Source organism: Hyla sarda, chromosome 5 (genome assembly GCF_029499605.1).
Source record: "Hyla sarda isolate aHylSar1 chromosome 5, aHylSar1.hap1, whole genome shotgun sequence".
Classification (NCBI taxonomy): domain Eukaryota; kingdom Metazoa; phylum Chordata; class Amphibia; order Anura; family Hylidae; genus Hyla; species Hyla sarda.
In genome coordinates, this window is record NC_079193.1 from 327,067,977 (window position 1) to 327,083,954 (window position 15,978).

Genomic DNA, 15,978 nt, shown 5'->3' on the forward strand with positions numbered 1-15,978 from the left:
CAACGTTTAATGGAAAGATGCCTTGGTCACCTGAACTTCCAAAGTGTTGGATGATGTCATTGTCTACTCTTGGACATACCAGGAACACCTGGACCATCTCAGAGAAGTCTTCCAAGTCCTGATACAACATGGACTGAAAGTCAAGCCCTCCAAGTGCCATTTATTGAAGCCCAAAGTCCACTACCTGGGACATGTCGTCAGTGCCGAGGGAGTATAACCTGATCCTGACAAAGTGAGTGCTGTGAAAGAGTGGCCCACGCCTAGAACTGTACGTGACATACAGAGTTTCTTGGGATTTGCGTGCTATTACAGACGGTTCATCCCTCACTTCGCTCAAATTGCTGAGCCTCTGGCTGCTCTGTTGCGGGGAGTTGCCAAGGAAAACTACAATGGAAGACTCCCGATACAGTGGGATGAAGATCAAGAAATAGCCTTCCGGGCCCTCAAGCGCCTCCTTACTGAACCCCCCATTCTAGCGTACCCTGACTACAGCCAGCCATTTCAACTGTACACTGATGCCAGCTTTGAAGGTTTGGGGGCCATTCTATCGCAGATACATGATGGTAAAGAGAGAGTTATAGCCTATGCCAGTACGCACCTACGGGGCGCCAATTGGCCAATTATCGCTCTCTTGGGTTGCTTCTCTCGTGGATGCCGGACTAGCAGGACGGATCTGCGCAACTTTCAAAGACACGCTAGGCCAGAAAACCTACCGGCCTAAACTAATCCCCGCTAAAGCTAGCGTGACTACTGGACCGCAACTAAATACCCTAAATCCAGTGGAACAGCGCATATTAGTCTAAGGACTCTAAAACACTTAAGGTCCCAACCTTTGTCAATCCCTAAGAGACTTTGCATGTATAGAGACTGTTCTGGTTATGAAGCTTGCATAAAATCTTCAGTAAAAGTTCCAACTGTTTTCAGCAAACTCTCCGGTTGTGGACATTCAATTATTCCATACCTCCCTATCGCTCTTGGAAAGGGAGGCGGTAGGACAAGCATACAGAGGAGCCCTCACCCTGGAGTCACGAATAGAAAGGGTTAACCAGACACCCTTTAGTCACCGCACAGATAGACCCCATATAACCTACTCCCTCAGGCACATTTACGGACGCGGCGATACCACATGTTTGGATTTTTAAATTATTTTATTTTAACAAATGGGGAAAGGGTGTGTGTGATGGATGTGTTAAATGCAGTGTGTGTGAATTTTATAGTGCGGTGTTTTCCAAACAATGTACCTCCAGCTGTTGCAAAAGTACAACTCCCAGCATGCCCAGACAGCCCTTGGATCTCCGGGCACGCTGGGAGTTGTAGTTTGCAACAGTTGGAGGCATCCTGTTTGAAAAACACAGATATAGTCATTTGTGTGTGAGTGTGAATGTATTATAGGTTACCATATCATGATAAACACATTCCCTTATACAGCAACTTCTTTCCGGGCCTCCACAGCACAGCAGTCAGGCTCCTCCCACCCACGTGACTGATCACATGGTAATGACACCATCTAAGGTCCTCTACCATCCCATACACAGCCCTGTTCGGCAGTAAATCGCTCCACTGTGCTGCTGTTGCTGCTGCCTGAAACCTCTGCTCGTACAGGGAGGAGAGGACAGATGCAGTAAGTACTGTATTAGGTTGTAGCTGCCAGTACTTCTGTGTTGGGGCTGCTGCAGGGGGGTGCTGGGGGGACCAGGCCTCCCTTGGAGCCAGGGCGCCTTACTGGAGTACTGGCTGTACCCCCTGATGGCGGCCCTGCCTGTTGGTGACCTGTGGACACTGGAGGAGGGAAAGTGACCCCACTTGGGCGACAACATGTGAACACACTGCTTGTTTATTTGTCATTAACCCCTTAAGGGTACATTCACATGTACAGGATCTGCTGCATATTTTGTGCAGCTGACTTTGCAACCCATTAGCTTCAATAGGTAGCAAAATCAACTGCAGAAAATATACAGCAGATCCTGTATGTGTGTACGTACCCTAAGTGCTTTTTCACATGGGCAGATCTGCAGCATATTTTACGGTGCGGATCCACCGACAATGGACCCTACAGTGCTCCATCTATCTGTGTCTGCTCATAGCGGCAATCCACCACTACGAGCAGACACGCTTCGAGGTGCATGTTCTCCATGCGCATGTGCAGTATACTCGCACACATCGCAGCCGCTACTCCTGTTCCCTGAGCTAGGCAGAGAGCAGCCGCGATGTGTGCAAGTATACTGTGCATGGGCGCGGCGAACATGTACATCAAAGCGTGTCTGTTTGTAGCGGTGGATTGCTGCTATGAGCAAACACAGATAGAGGCAGCACTGTAGGATCCATTGTTGGCGGATTCTTCAGTGTAAATGAGCCCTAAGGACACAAGGCATACATGTACGCACAGTGCCTGCTCCCACTCCCTCGGCTAATGCCAGACATCACCCTCAGGCTGATGTCCGAATAGGGGTGGGGCAGAGGTGTGGTCAGGGGCTGACTGAGGGCCCTTGCTTTATTTGGTCCGGGGGCCCTGAGTGTTGTTAGTCTGCCCCTGGGCTCAGGCTTCCTTGACGCAGCGCAGACAAGATGTTCTTCCTGTTGTCGGTCACCATGGTTCCCATTTCCAGTTTTCGTGGAGTAAGCCATGATTCAATTTCTTCATGGATGACTTTTATCAGTTCCTCCCCTGTGTGACTCCGATCGCCAAGGCAAACCTTGTGAAGAACAGCGTGACACCGCTGTGCCCTGAACACATGGTATGCTGGAGGGGTACGGAGACTTGTCCATGCAGTGGAGGCTGAGGACACGGGGGAGGATGAGAAGGCGGAGTCACATACATCACCGACGGCCTGAGAGCGTGGAGGCGGAAGCAACGTGACCTGTCCAAGTTGCTGTTGTGGCTGTGCAGGAACCACATTCCCCCAGTGGGCCATAAAGGACATATATTGTTTCTGTCCGTAGTTACAGCTCCACACGTCAGCCCTGCCATGCACTTTGGTACACACAGACAGGCTCAAGGACTGGCACACCTTCTCTTCCACAAAATTGTGCAGGGCTGGTACTGCCTTCTTTGCAAAGAAATGACGGCTTGGGACTCTCCACCTTGGCTCGGCACAAGCCATCAGTTTTCTGAAAGGTGCAGAGTCCACCACTTGAAAAGGGAGGGACTGCCGCACCAGCAACTAGGACAGGAGCACATTCAGCTTTTGCGCCATTGGATGAGTGGGCGCCTACTTTTGTCTCTTGGACATGGCTTCGCCGATAGATTGCTGGCAAAATGAATGACTCGAAGTAGGAGGAGCAGGAGCATCTGGAGCGACAGAAGATGGGTATAACACACAGCTCCCTTCGGCTGAGGTGATAGAGCCTTGGCTGGCTGAAACAGGGAGCGGTGAGCCACTGGGTGATGCTGCAGGCTGGACCACCCCATCGGAGCCACGGTTCTCCCAGGCTGCTTTATGGTGACGCTGCATATATTGACGCAGGGCCATGGTGCCAACATTGGGACCCTGGCCACGCTTCACCTTCTGCCGACACATCTTGCACGTGGCCATGTTAACCTCCTCTGGATGCTTTATGAAAAACTGCCACACCGCCAAGTAGCTGATTTTCCCATCAACAGTCCGCAATGACTGCTACTGCCGCCGACTCCAGGAACCCCTGTTTCACTACCTCCGAGGAAGTTAGACTGCCGCGAGGCAGGTGGTCTACCCCGGGCCCATTTGGCTCCAGACGTTCTGCCACCATGCTGACTGCCAACCATGCTACCACCTTGCTGGCTCAGCTGCTGCCTCACGGGCAACCTGCAACCCTCTTCTCCTGATGATGATGAAGCCCCGTCTGCATCTGGATCCCAAGTGCGATCGGCTTCATCATCATCAAGTTGTGTCTGCATGTCACTAATGTCCTCCTCAGGTTCCTCAGCAGCAGCTTCAGGACCCTGAACGCCCGCAACACCACCTCCCACGTCACTCTCCTCATCACTACTTGCCCACCTAGTGGAGGAAGCAGCGGATGTCTCCTCCACTTCTTGGCTGGGCACTAAATAGTGGACCTGAACCCACAGCATAAGACACTTATGTGGGGGAGGGAACAGCATAGGACAGAGGCAATGGGAGGACAGGGGCTGCTCCCCGGCCATGCCAACTGAGGGTTGTGTCTGAGGAACCCATCTACTGTTGACTGGGGGTGTCAGATGTCACTTGTGAAGTGATGACTGTGTTAACCAATCGATGATGGCAGATGGGTTGCTGGTCGAGACATGACTGCTGACTGACATCGGGAGCTCAGGCTCATCGAGCTCTCGCTGCGACTCCTGCTGCCACTCACCCCTAGTCTGCTGCGACCTCTGCCTGAGGAATTTAGGCCTCTGCCACTCCTCTGTGCATGTCCTGGCACTTCTCTGCCTGACATACTTAGTGCGTATATGAGGGGAGTACAATACACTCCTCTACGCTTAAAACAGTATTTGTGTACAACACCAGCTGGTGTGTACTTTTGCCTGGCCTTTCACAGTATCTAGGCCCTTAACCCCTTAAGGACCAAGGATGTACCGGTACGTCCTTGGTCCTGCTCTTCTGATATAACACGGGGTTACACAGTAACCCCGCATCATATCACGGCGGGCCTGGCATCATAGTGAAGCCGGGACCCGCCTCTAATAGCGTGCAGCGCCTATCGCGGCGCCGTGCGCTGTTAACCCTTTAAGCAAAAGTGAAAGTTGCCGGCTAGCTCAGTCGGGCTGTTCGGGATAGCCGCGGCTAATCGCGGCATCCCGAACAGCTTACGGGACAGCGGGAGGGCCCCTACCTGCCTCCTCGCTGTCCGATCGCCGAATGACTGCTCAGTGCCTGAGATCCTGAGATCCAGGCATGAGCAGTCATGGTTATGAGAAATGAGTGATCAATGATGAAGATCAGTGTGTGCAGTGTTATAGGTCCCTATGGGACCTATAACACTGCAAAAAAAAAGTGGAAAAAAAAAGTGAATAAAGATCATTTAACTCCTCCCCTATTAAAAGTTTGAATCACCCCCCTTTTCAAATAAAAAAAAAACACAGTGTAAATAAAAATAAACATATATGGTATCACCGCGTGCGGAAATGTCCGAATTATAAAAATATATCATTACCGTATTTATCGGGGTATACCACGCACCGGCCTATAACACGCACCCTCATTTTACCAAGGATATTTGGGTAAAAAAAGTTTTTTACCCAAATATCCATGATAAAATGAGGGTGCGTGTGTGTGCGTGTATACCCCGATATACCCCCAGGAAAGGCAGGGGGAGAGAGGCCGTCGCTGCCCGCTTCTCTCCCCCTGCCTTTCCTGGGGTCTAGAGCGCTGCTGTCGGCCCTTTTCACCCCCTGGTTATCGGCGCTGCTGCCCGTTCTGTCCCCCTGACTATCGGTGCCGGCGCCGATAGCCAGGGGGAGAGAAGCGGCGCCGACAGCCAGGGGGAGAGAAGGGGCAGCGGCACCCATTGCCGGCGCCGCTGCCCCGTTGCCTCCCCCCATCCCCGGTGGCATAATTACCTGAGTCCGGTCCGCGCTGCTCCAGGCCTCCGTCGTGCGTCCCCAGAGTCGTTGCTATGCACGGCGCGGCGCTCTGACGTCATGCGCCGCGCCGTTCAGCGCATAGCAATGACGCTGGGGACGCACGACGGAGGCCTGGAGCAGCGCGGACCGGACTCAGGTAATTATGCCACCGGGGATGGGGGGAGGCAACGGGGCAGCGGCGCCGGCAATGGGTGCCGCTGCCCCTTCTCTCCCCCTGGCTGTCGGCGCCGCTTCTCTCTCCCTGGCTATCGGCGCCGCCACCGATAGTCAGGGGGACAGAACGGGCAGCGGCGCCGAAAGGAAAGGCAGGGGGAGAGAAGCGGGCAGCGACGGCCTCTCTCCCCCTGCCTTTCCTGGGGGTGTATTGGCGTATAACACGCACACAGACTTTAGGCTAAAAATTTTAGCCTAAAAAGTGCGTGTTATACGCCGATAAATACGGTAATTAAACCGCTCGGTCAATGGCCAAAGTCCAAAATAATGCATTTTTGGTCACATTTTTTATCATTTAAAAATGAATAAAGAGCGATAAATAAGTCCTATCAATGCAAAAATGGTACCGTTAAAAACTTCCGATCACGGCGCAAAAAATAAGCCCTCATACCGCCCCATACACAGAAAAATAAAAAAGTTATAGGGGTCAGAAGATGACAATTTTAAACGTATTAATTTTCCTGCATGTAGTTATGATTTTTTCCAGAAGTCCGACAAAATCAAACCTATATAAGTAGGGTATCATTTTAATTGTATGGACCTACAGAATAAAGATAAGGTGTCATTTTTACCGAAAAATGTACTACGTAGAAACGGAAGCCCCCAAAAGTTACAAAACTGCAGGGTTTTTTTTCAATTTTGTCGCACAATGATTTTTTTTTCCATGTCACCATAGATTTTTGGGCAAAATGACTGACGTCATTACAAAGTAGAATTGGTGGCGCAAAAAATAAGCCATCATATGGATTTTTAGGTGCAAATTTGAAAGAGTTATGATTTTTTAAAGGCAAGGAGCAAAAAACTAAAATGCAAAAACGGAAAAAACCCCGGTCCTTAAGGGGTTAAAGGGGTACTCCAGTGGAAAACTTTTTTTTAAATGAACTGGTACCAGCCGTATGGGCATGCTGGGATTTGTAGTTTTGCAAGTTTTAGAGGGCTACAGTTTGGTGATCACTGTGCAGTGGTCTCTAAACTGTGGCCCTCCAGATCTTGCAAAACTGCAACTACCAGCATGCCCACACAGCAGTTTGCTGTCTGGGCATGCTGGGATTTGTAGTTTTGCAACATCTGGAGGGCCACAGTTTGGAGATCACTGTGCAGTGGTCTCTAATCTGTAGCCCTGCAGATGTTGCAAAACTGCAAATCCCAGCATACCCAAACAGCAAACAGCTGTCTCAGCATTCTGTGAGTTGTAGTTGCGTACCTCGAGCTGTTGCATAACTACATCTCCCAGAATGCTCTTCGTCGATCAGTACATGCTGGGAGTTGTAGTTTTGCAACAGCTGGAGGTACCCTGGTTGGAAAATACTGAGTTAGGTAACAGAACCTAACTGAAGGTTTTCCAACCAGTGTGCCACCAGCTGTTGCAAAAGTAGTTTTGCAACAGCTGGAGGTTTGCCCCCCCCCATGTGAATGTACAGGGTACATTTACACGGGCAGGTTTACAGTAAGTTTCCTGCTTCATGTTTGAGCTGCAGCAAATTTTCTGCCGCAGTGCAAACTCCTGTCCAGGCATGCTGGGTGTTTAGCAACAGCTGGAGGCACCTTGTTTGGGAATCACTGGTGTAGAATATCCCTATGTCCACCCCAATGCAATCCCTATTTTAGTCCTCAAATGCGCATGGTGCTCTCTCACTTCGGAGCCCTGTCGTATTTCAAGGAAACAGTTTAGGGCCACATATGGGGTATTTCTGTACTCAGGAGAAATTGAGTTACAAAAAAATAAATACCCACATGTGACCCCATTTTGGAAAGTACACCCCTCACAGAACGCAACCAGGGGTATAGTGAGACTTAACACCCCACAGGTGTTTGACAAATTTTCACTAAATTTGGATGGGAAAATGAAAAAAAAAATTTTTTTTACTAAAATGCTGGTGTTACCCTAAATTTTTCATTTTCACAAGGGAAAATAGGAAAAAAGCTCCCCAAAATTTGTAACCCCATTTCTTCTGAGTAAGAACATACCCCATATGTGGATGTAAACTGCTCTGTGGGCGAACTACAATGTTCAGAAGAGAAGAAGCGCCATTGGGATTTTGAAGAGAAAATTTGTCCGGAATTGAAGGCCAAGTGTGTTTACAAAGCCCCCATAGTGCCAGAACAATGGACGCCCCCCACATGTGACCCCATTTTGGAAACTACACCCCTCACGGAATGTAATAAGGGGTGCAGTGAGCATTTACGCCCCACAGGTGTCTGACAGATCTTTGGAACAGTGGTCCGTGAAAATGAAAAATGTAATTTTTCATTTGCACAGCCCACTGTTCTAAAGATCTTTTTCCTTACTTGAGAGAAATTGGGTTACAAATTTTAGGAAGATTTTTCTCCTTTTACCCCTTGTAAAAATTCAAAAACTGGGTCTACAAGAACATGCGAGTGTAAAAAATGAAGATTTTGAATTTTCTCCTTCACTTTGCTGCCATTCCTGTGAAACACCTAAAGGGTTAACACACTTACTGAATGTCATTTTGAATACTTTGAGGGGTGCAGTTTTTATAATGGGGTCATTTATGGGGTATTTCTAATATGAAGGCCCTTCAAATCCACTTCAAAACTGAACTAGTCCCTGAAAAATTCTGATTTTGAAAATGTTGTTAAAAATGTGAAAATTGCTGCTATACTTTGAAGCCCTCTGATGTCTTCCAAAAGTAAAAACATGTCAACTTTATGATGCCAACATAAAGTAGACATATTGTATACGTGAATCAATATATCATTTATTTGGGGTGTCCATTTTCCTTATAAGCAGAGAGTTTCAAAGTTAAAAAAAATGCAAAATTTTAAAATTTTTCATCAAATTTTGGAATTTTTCACCAAGAAATGATGCAAGTATCGACAACATTTTACCACTAACATAAGTTAGAATATGTCACGAAAAAACTATCTTGGAATCAGAATGAAAAGTAAAAGCATCCCAGAGTTATTAATGTTTAAAGTGACAGTGGTCAGATTTGCAAAAAAGGCCTGCGTCCTTAAGGTGAAAATGAGCTGCATCCTTAAGGGGTTAAGACTTTAACAGGAACAAAATAGTACATCACTTAGATGTACGTATGTGGTATGCACTTATGAGGGTAGGACAATGTGCTGCATTATACTTAAAACAGTATTCGTGTACAACACCAGCAGTACACACTCTCTCTGCAATAAAAGGCTGAAGTGACTGGCCACAAGATGGCTGCCGATTAATTAGGGCTGTGACATCACAGGGGTGGCTGGCTGCTAATTCATGGTCATCTCGCCTACCCTTGTTCCCGCCTTCCCAGGATTCCTTGCCCCATGTTCTCACATGTGGATCCGCCATTTTAGATACCCTGAAGCCTGGACCGCACTGAATGGGGTTTAATAAAGCGATTAGCATTCGTTGTGAATATAATTTTTTCTGAAATTAGTAACAAATTCAGATTTGTAAGATTTGATTCGCTCAAACTGTTTAAAAGTCCAAGGTAACAGCCCTTGAGTAGGTATTTTACATAGATGTTATAGCTATAATAGCAGTATTTCCCTACGCTATACTATATTGACACTTATTCAAAGCTGTCTTCTTCATCATTATTATATATAGCCAATACCATTGATGCCTAAACATTCTTCCTTGGTAATGATTACGGCAGGTTGTATTATACCCGTATACATTTATATTTTGTTTGATTATTCCTTTCTAGTGGTATTCATCATGTGATCTATTTTCTATTCCCTATACTACATTCATGATCAACCCTTTAGTTCCTTTTCTTTCCAATATTTATGATTACCTGTCCATTTTATACAGTATATCATATCATATAGACAGGACCCGTTTTTTCCCCCCAGATATGTGGTGTATTTATGATGTATATTCATCCTTTTTATTTTTAATTTTATAATTAATAATAAATTCCTTGCCCATCTAGGTTTCTTTATCATCCACCAACTTCTCAATCATCCATCTGGATATGAATTTCACCATTCTTCATTTTTATCTTGTAAGTATAGTGTATTGCGCACGTTACTATGTGCTTCTGGAATCAATATTGATATTTCAAACTTTTCAAACACATGTTATTCTGTCTCAATCCAAAAATGCAGAGTATGAAAATCAGTAGAACAATTTCGTCTCGCTCTTATCAATGTTTTCTTAGTCATATACTACATAACCAGTGTGTCATCACAGTGTAATAAACCTAATAGTAAAAATAACAAAGATACTAGCCAGCTATAAGAGGGTCTCTGATAATTTTAATATACTATATGTTTCTTTTGTTCATGATATTCACGTTTTTAGAGCATACCAATAAAGCATGGTTTTAATGGGACCTCACATATAGGGTTTTTTCCCCAGTGGGAGGGTTATCCTCCCAAAGGGTTATTGTTAACGCAATTATTGCCCTGGGACTCGTAAGGGATTTGTTAGTTAATACTACCATACTGACACTGAGTAAACCCCCTCATATATTATTAAACTTCCAATGTTCCCCCTCATATATTTATACTGCCCCTCCAAACTCCTTCATCCCCTCATATATTTATAATGCCCGTCTGTGCCCCCTCATATTTATACTGCCCCCTGCCTCTAAATATTTATTCTGCCCTCTGTACCCAAACATATATTTATAATACCCCCACATGTATTTATAATACCCACATATATTTATTGTACCCCATATATATTTATAATGCCCCCACAAATATTTATAATACCCCAAATATATTTATAATGTCCCCACATATATTTACAATGCCGCCACATATATTAATAATACCCCACATATATTTATAACACTCCCAAATATATTTTTAACGTCCCCACATATATTTATTATACCCCCACGTGTATTTATAACACTCCACATATTTTTATAATGCCCCATATATATTCATAATACCCCCACATATATTTAAAAAAATACATATATTTATAATGCCCCCACATTATTTATACTGGCCCAATAATTATTTTAATTCCCACCTTGTGCTTCCCCAATTGCTCATAGCTCTTCATGACCAAACGAAAACAAAAAACAATATTTACTTAGTCCAGGTTCCCACAAGCCACAGGGCCAAGAACCAGGGGCCGGCGCGATGACGTCATACCATTGTGCTGACCTTTGGGGGTCAGGGGACGAGTGGCAGTGGCTCATAGGTTGCAGAACCAAAGTGTCTGCCGTCTAAGGTAAAGTGAGTGGTGGAGCAGGGTACTGACAGCCCGCTCTGCCATTCACTGTACTGCCTCTGTGCTGAGGTGGCAGATGCAGTGACAGGTAGCTGGGGTGACAATTCCCGCCAGGGATGGACTGGGCCTGGTGGGCCTGGCAGTCCAGTGAGCCGTCTGTCTTGGCACAATGTTTAATTTTTTTTTAGTGTGCGACTACGGATGCTCTGCCCCCATTCTCTGGCCGTGCGCAGGGGCTGCTGGGACTAGACGTGCCCCGCGCAGGTGCGCATGTCTGCTTCTAACCCCTGAGATGGCCCTGCCCACAACTTCTGGCTCCAAGTGGCCATACCTCGGCATAAGGAAGAAGAGGTGGAGGCCGGTGCAAAGCACACTTTAGCAGATGGGAGTGGGAGCGTCCTGCCTCTGATCCTAACATGGCGGCTGCAGGTCAGGAGAGTGTGCGGAATGGGGGTAAGGTGACTGAGGATGGAAGGGGGGTGGGATGTATGTATGTATGATGTGTATTATATATACATGATGTGTGTATGTATGCATATAGTATTTGCATGATGTTTGTATTTATGTATTATGTATGTATGATATAAGCAGCACATCCAGACCAGATGAAGATGGGTGCAAGCACAATAGAGCCTCTGTGCCCCGGTTCTTCTTAAGATACAATCGATATAGGCAGCACACCAAATTAGTGCAAGAGAAACTAATAAATTCTACATTGAGTCCGTTTGGTTTTAGAGAACCAAGGTCGTAGATCCACCTTAGTTCACATTGGCACCTCATTAGTGATAGCTTTCCAGACACCATTAATGTCATATCCCAGAACAAGGAATCTTAAAAACTGCCTTGTCAGGGCTGATGTGTCTAAACAGAGGGTTAGCACTCAAAAATACCTCACAGTGCAAACAAAAGGTTGTTTTCCCTGCAGAAGATTTATAAACTGCAAGTACCTCTAGAAGGGGAACACGTTTGTACATCCAAAAACAGGTAAAATATTTCCAATAAATCATTACTTAACATGTAAAGTGACCACGTAGTGTACATTTTTGGTGCCCCTGCAACCTTATTTATATAGGTGAGACAAAATGTGACTTCAAAACTAGACTGAATCAGCATCGGTATACCATATGGAAAAATATGGCTGACTTACCGGTGTCTAAACATTTCATGGAGGCGGGACATTTAGAACATGATTTGAAGTGTATGGTGGTGGATTACATCCCCCCACACAAAAGAGGGGGGGATAGAATCTTCATCTTACAAAAACGAGAACTAAGGTGAATCTACGACCTTGGTTCTCTAACACAAACGGACTCAATGTGGAATTTATTGTTTCTCCAAAAATGTTTATGTAATCATTTTGTATAGCCCTTTGAAATGACAGTGTCCAGGTTAGTTTTGTCTAGTCAAGTGATATGTATAATTTCATTCATCTAATAATATTTTCATTTATTTTCAGATAATTATGTTCCGGTCATGATGCCATAAGAAGCAGAAAACAACCACAGTCCTCCCTTGGACTAGCAATTTAGTTTTTTTGTTTTTATTGATGTAGAGTTGGTGATATTATTACTTTTGTGTGACCTATAAGCCATTACAGTGTTAGTGCCACATAAAGTTTTCTAAATTTGTTATATCCTAATATACCCTATTATGTGCTACCCTGAGAGGTGTTCAATAAATGACAATTATGGATTATCAGATGCTCTGATAGACTCCTCATGCCTATACCCCACGTTGATTGGTTTTCTGTATGATAGGGAGCCTACTGACACTTCTCCCTTTACATATGAAGGGCCAGGGTTACATTCCTTAGTCTAGGTGGTGATCTAATCATCAAAACTGGACTTGGAGATATGTTGATTGATGGGATCCTGTGCTGGATTCTGACTGTCACTCCCTAGTGCACTTTAAAACAAGGAGATTGCTGTGTCGTTGCCCCATGTCTGTGTGTATATATATATATATATATATATATATATATATATATATATATTGTGATGACTCACTCTTGCAGATAGGTGTGGTTGCAGTATAGAGGCAAGGAAACAGGATTTTTCAAATCAAAGTTCAGTATTTTATTCACACTTGACACACAGCAAACAGTCTTTAAATGCAGAACAAAGGAAAACATAACAAACATCCACCTGTATTCCTTAAGTGTTTGTTCCCACCAGAGTTCATGCCATGCGGCATAAAGCAGGCAGGCTTCTAACCTTGGAGCAAACGCCCAGCACTTGACCATTCCCAGTAAGAGCCGTCCCAGATTGGCCTTCCAGCCATACTATAGCAACAGTGTCAGTCTGCATCGCAGCACAGACACTGGATAAATACCAGCTCTTACTTCACCAAGGCCAGGAGCCTTGGTGACATATATTGCCCATCAACCACCATGCCTTTCACCTTCTCACATACCCCCTCCCCCTTTGTTCAATCCTGAGGGGTTGAACACTTGTGCAACAGTGTACTTGTGATAGGGCATCAGTGTTGCCTAGCAAACGACCCGCCCTGTGCTCAACCCTAAACTTGAAATTCTGTAATGACAGAAACCACCTGGTGACTCTGGCACTTTTGTTCTTGGCTTGGCACATCCACTTAAGGGGGGGAATGATCTGTCACGAGACGAAACTTCCTCCCCAACAGATAATAGCGGAGAGACTCAAGTGCCCACTTAATGGCCAGTCACTCTCTCTCCACTCTACTATACCTGGTCTCGGCCGGGTCAGTTTCCGGCTAAGAAAGACAACGGGATGCTCCTCCCTGTTTACTTCCTGGGAGAGTACAGCACCGAGACCTACCTAAGAGGCATTGGTCTGTACCATAAATTCCCTTTTGAAGTCAGGTGTCACCAACACTGTAGACCCACAAAGCGGAAAACGCCTGCTCTGCCTGTTTGTTCCAACGTACCATTACTGACTTGCGTCACTTCAGGAGGTCTGTTAAGGGCGCAGCCACGGTAGCAAAATGGGGGATGAACCTCATATAGTAACCCACCATTCCCAGAAACGACTTCACCTGTCAGGTAGTGACAACTCCACGCCCAATGACATACCCCAGGTATTTGGTCTCTTCCAACCCTATGGCACAATTTTTGGGGTTGGCAGTTAACCCGGCCTTCCTAAGGGAGTCTACCACTGCCTGTACTTTTGGAAGGTGACTGTTACGCCGAGCGCTCCGGGTCCCCGTTCCTCCCCGGAGCGCTCGCCTCATCCTCGTTGCTGCAGCGCCCCGGTCAGATCCACTGACCGGGTGCGCTGCGGTCCCGCCTCCAGCCGGGATGCGATTCGCGATGCGGGTGGCGCCCGCTCGCGATGCGCACCCCGGTCCCCGTACCTGACTCGCTCTCCGTCGGTCCTGTCCCGGCGCGCGCGGCCCCGCTCCCTAGGGCGCGCGCGCGCCGGGTCTCTGCGATTTAAAGGGCCAGTGCACCTATGATGGTGCCTGGCCCAATCTTCCAATTAGCTTAATTAGTTCCACCTGTGCACTTCCCTATATCACCTCACTTCCCCTGCACTCCCTGGCCGGATCTTGTTGCCTTAGTGCCTAGTGAAAGCGTTCCCTTGTCTGTTCCTAGCCCGTGTTCCTGACCTCCTGCCGTTGCCCCTGACTACGATCCTTGCTGCCTGCCTCGACCTACTGCTACGTCCGACCTTGCTTCTGCCTACTCCCTTGTACCTCGCCTATCTTCAGCAGTCAGAGAGGTGAGCCGTTGCTAGTGGATACGACCTGGTCACTACCGCCGCTGCAAGACCATCCCGCTTTGCGGCGGGCTCTGGTGAAAACCTGTAGTGGCTTAGAACCGGTCCACTAGCGCGGTCCTCGCCATTACTCTCTGGCACAGAGGATCCACTACCTGCCAGCCGGCATCGTGACAGTAGATCCGGCCATGGATCCCGCTGAAGTTCCTCTGCCAGTTGTCGCCGACCTCTCTACACTGGTCGCCCAGCAAGCCCTAAAGATCGCCCAACGGAATCAACAGCTGGCATACTTGACCTCCGTGACACTGCATCTTCAGTCACAGATACAGCAAATTCAGTCACAGCTACAGCTGCAACAACCATCTCCTCCGCCGGCTCCTGCAACTCCTCCGCAGCAACCGGCCGCTCCTAACCCCTGCTTGTCCCTGCCGGACAAATTTGATGGGGTCCGCAATGATCCTGCCACAGCCACAGTCCAGTCCTACTTCGCTGAGGTCCGTGGTGTCTTCGAGGAGCCTGCCCGAGCCTCTTCTGCCAAGACTGCCCTGCTGAACCTGGCCCAGGGTGTTTCTTCCGTTGGCGAGTACGCCATTCAGTTCCGTGCTCTTGCTTCCGAGTTGTCCTGGAATAGTGAGATTCTCTGCGCGACCTTTAAAAAAGGCCTATCCAGCAACATTAAAGATGTTCTGGCCGCACGAGAAACTCCTGCTAACCTGCATGAACTCATTCATCTTGCCACTCGCATTGACATGCGTTCTTCCGGATGGCGTCTGGAGCTCCGCCTGGATATGGACTTTGTTCGCACGAGGCGTTTTTTCTCCCCGGCTCCTCTCTCCTCTGGTCCTCTGCAATCCGTTCCTGTGCTTCCCGCCGCGGAGGCTATGCAAGTTGACCGGTCTCGCTTGACACCTCAAGAGAGGACACGACGCCGCATGGAGAATCTTTGCCTGTACTATGCCGGTACCGAACACTTCCTGAAGGATTGTCCTATCCGTCCTCCCCGCCTGGAAAGACGTACGCTGACTCCGCACAAAGGTGACACAGTTCTTGATGTCAACTCTGCTTCTCCACGCCTTACTGTGCCTGTGCGGATATCTGCCTCTACCTTCTCCTTCTCTACTATGGTCTTCTTGGATTCCGGATCTGCAGGAAAAAATTTTTTGGCCTCTCTTATCAACAGGTTCTACGTCCCCGTGACCAGTCTCGCCAGACCCCTCTACATCTATTGTATTAACAATGAAAGATTGGACTGTCTCATGCGTTTCCGCACAGAACCCCTCCTAATGTGCATCGGACCTCATCACGGAAAAATTGACTTTTTTTTCCTCAGGTTCTTTGGCCCCAAGAAGAGGGGGAGACCCAAGGGGGGGGGTACTGTT

General features: G+C 47.2%; 1 long non-coding RNA gene across 1 annotated transcript; it reads left to right on the top strand.

Annotated features, from left to right (window-relative positions):
* The first annotated feature begins 1,488 nt into the window (after window positions 1-1,488).
* LOC130274255 (uncharacterized) lies at window positions 1,489-12,825 on the top strand. The gene is made up of 3 exons (XR_008844300.1): window positions 1,489-1,621; window positions 9,646-9,717; window positions 12,361-12,825. It is a non-coding gene; the product is annotated as an uncharacterized LOC130274255 (long non-coding RNA).
* The last annotated feature ends 3,153 nt before the right edge of the window (window positions 12,826-15,978 follow it).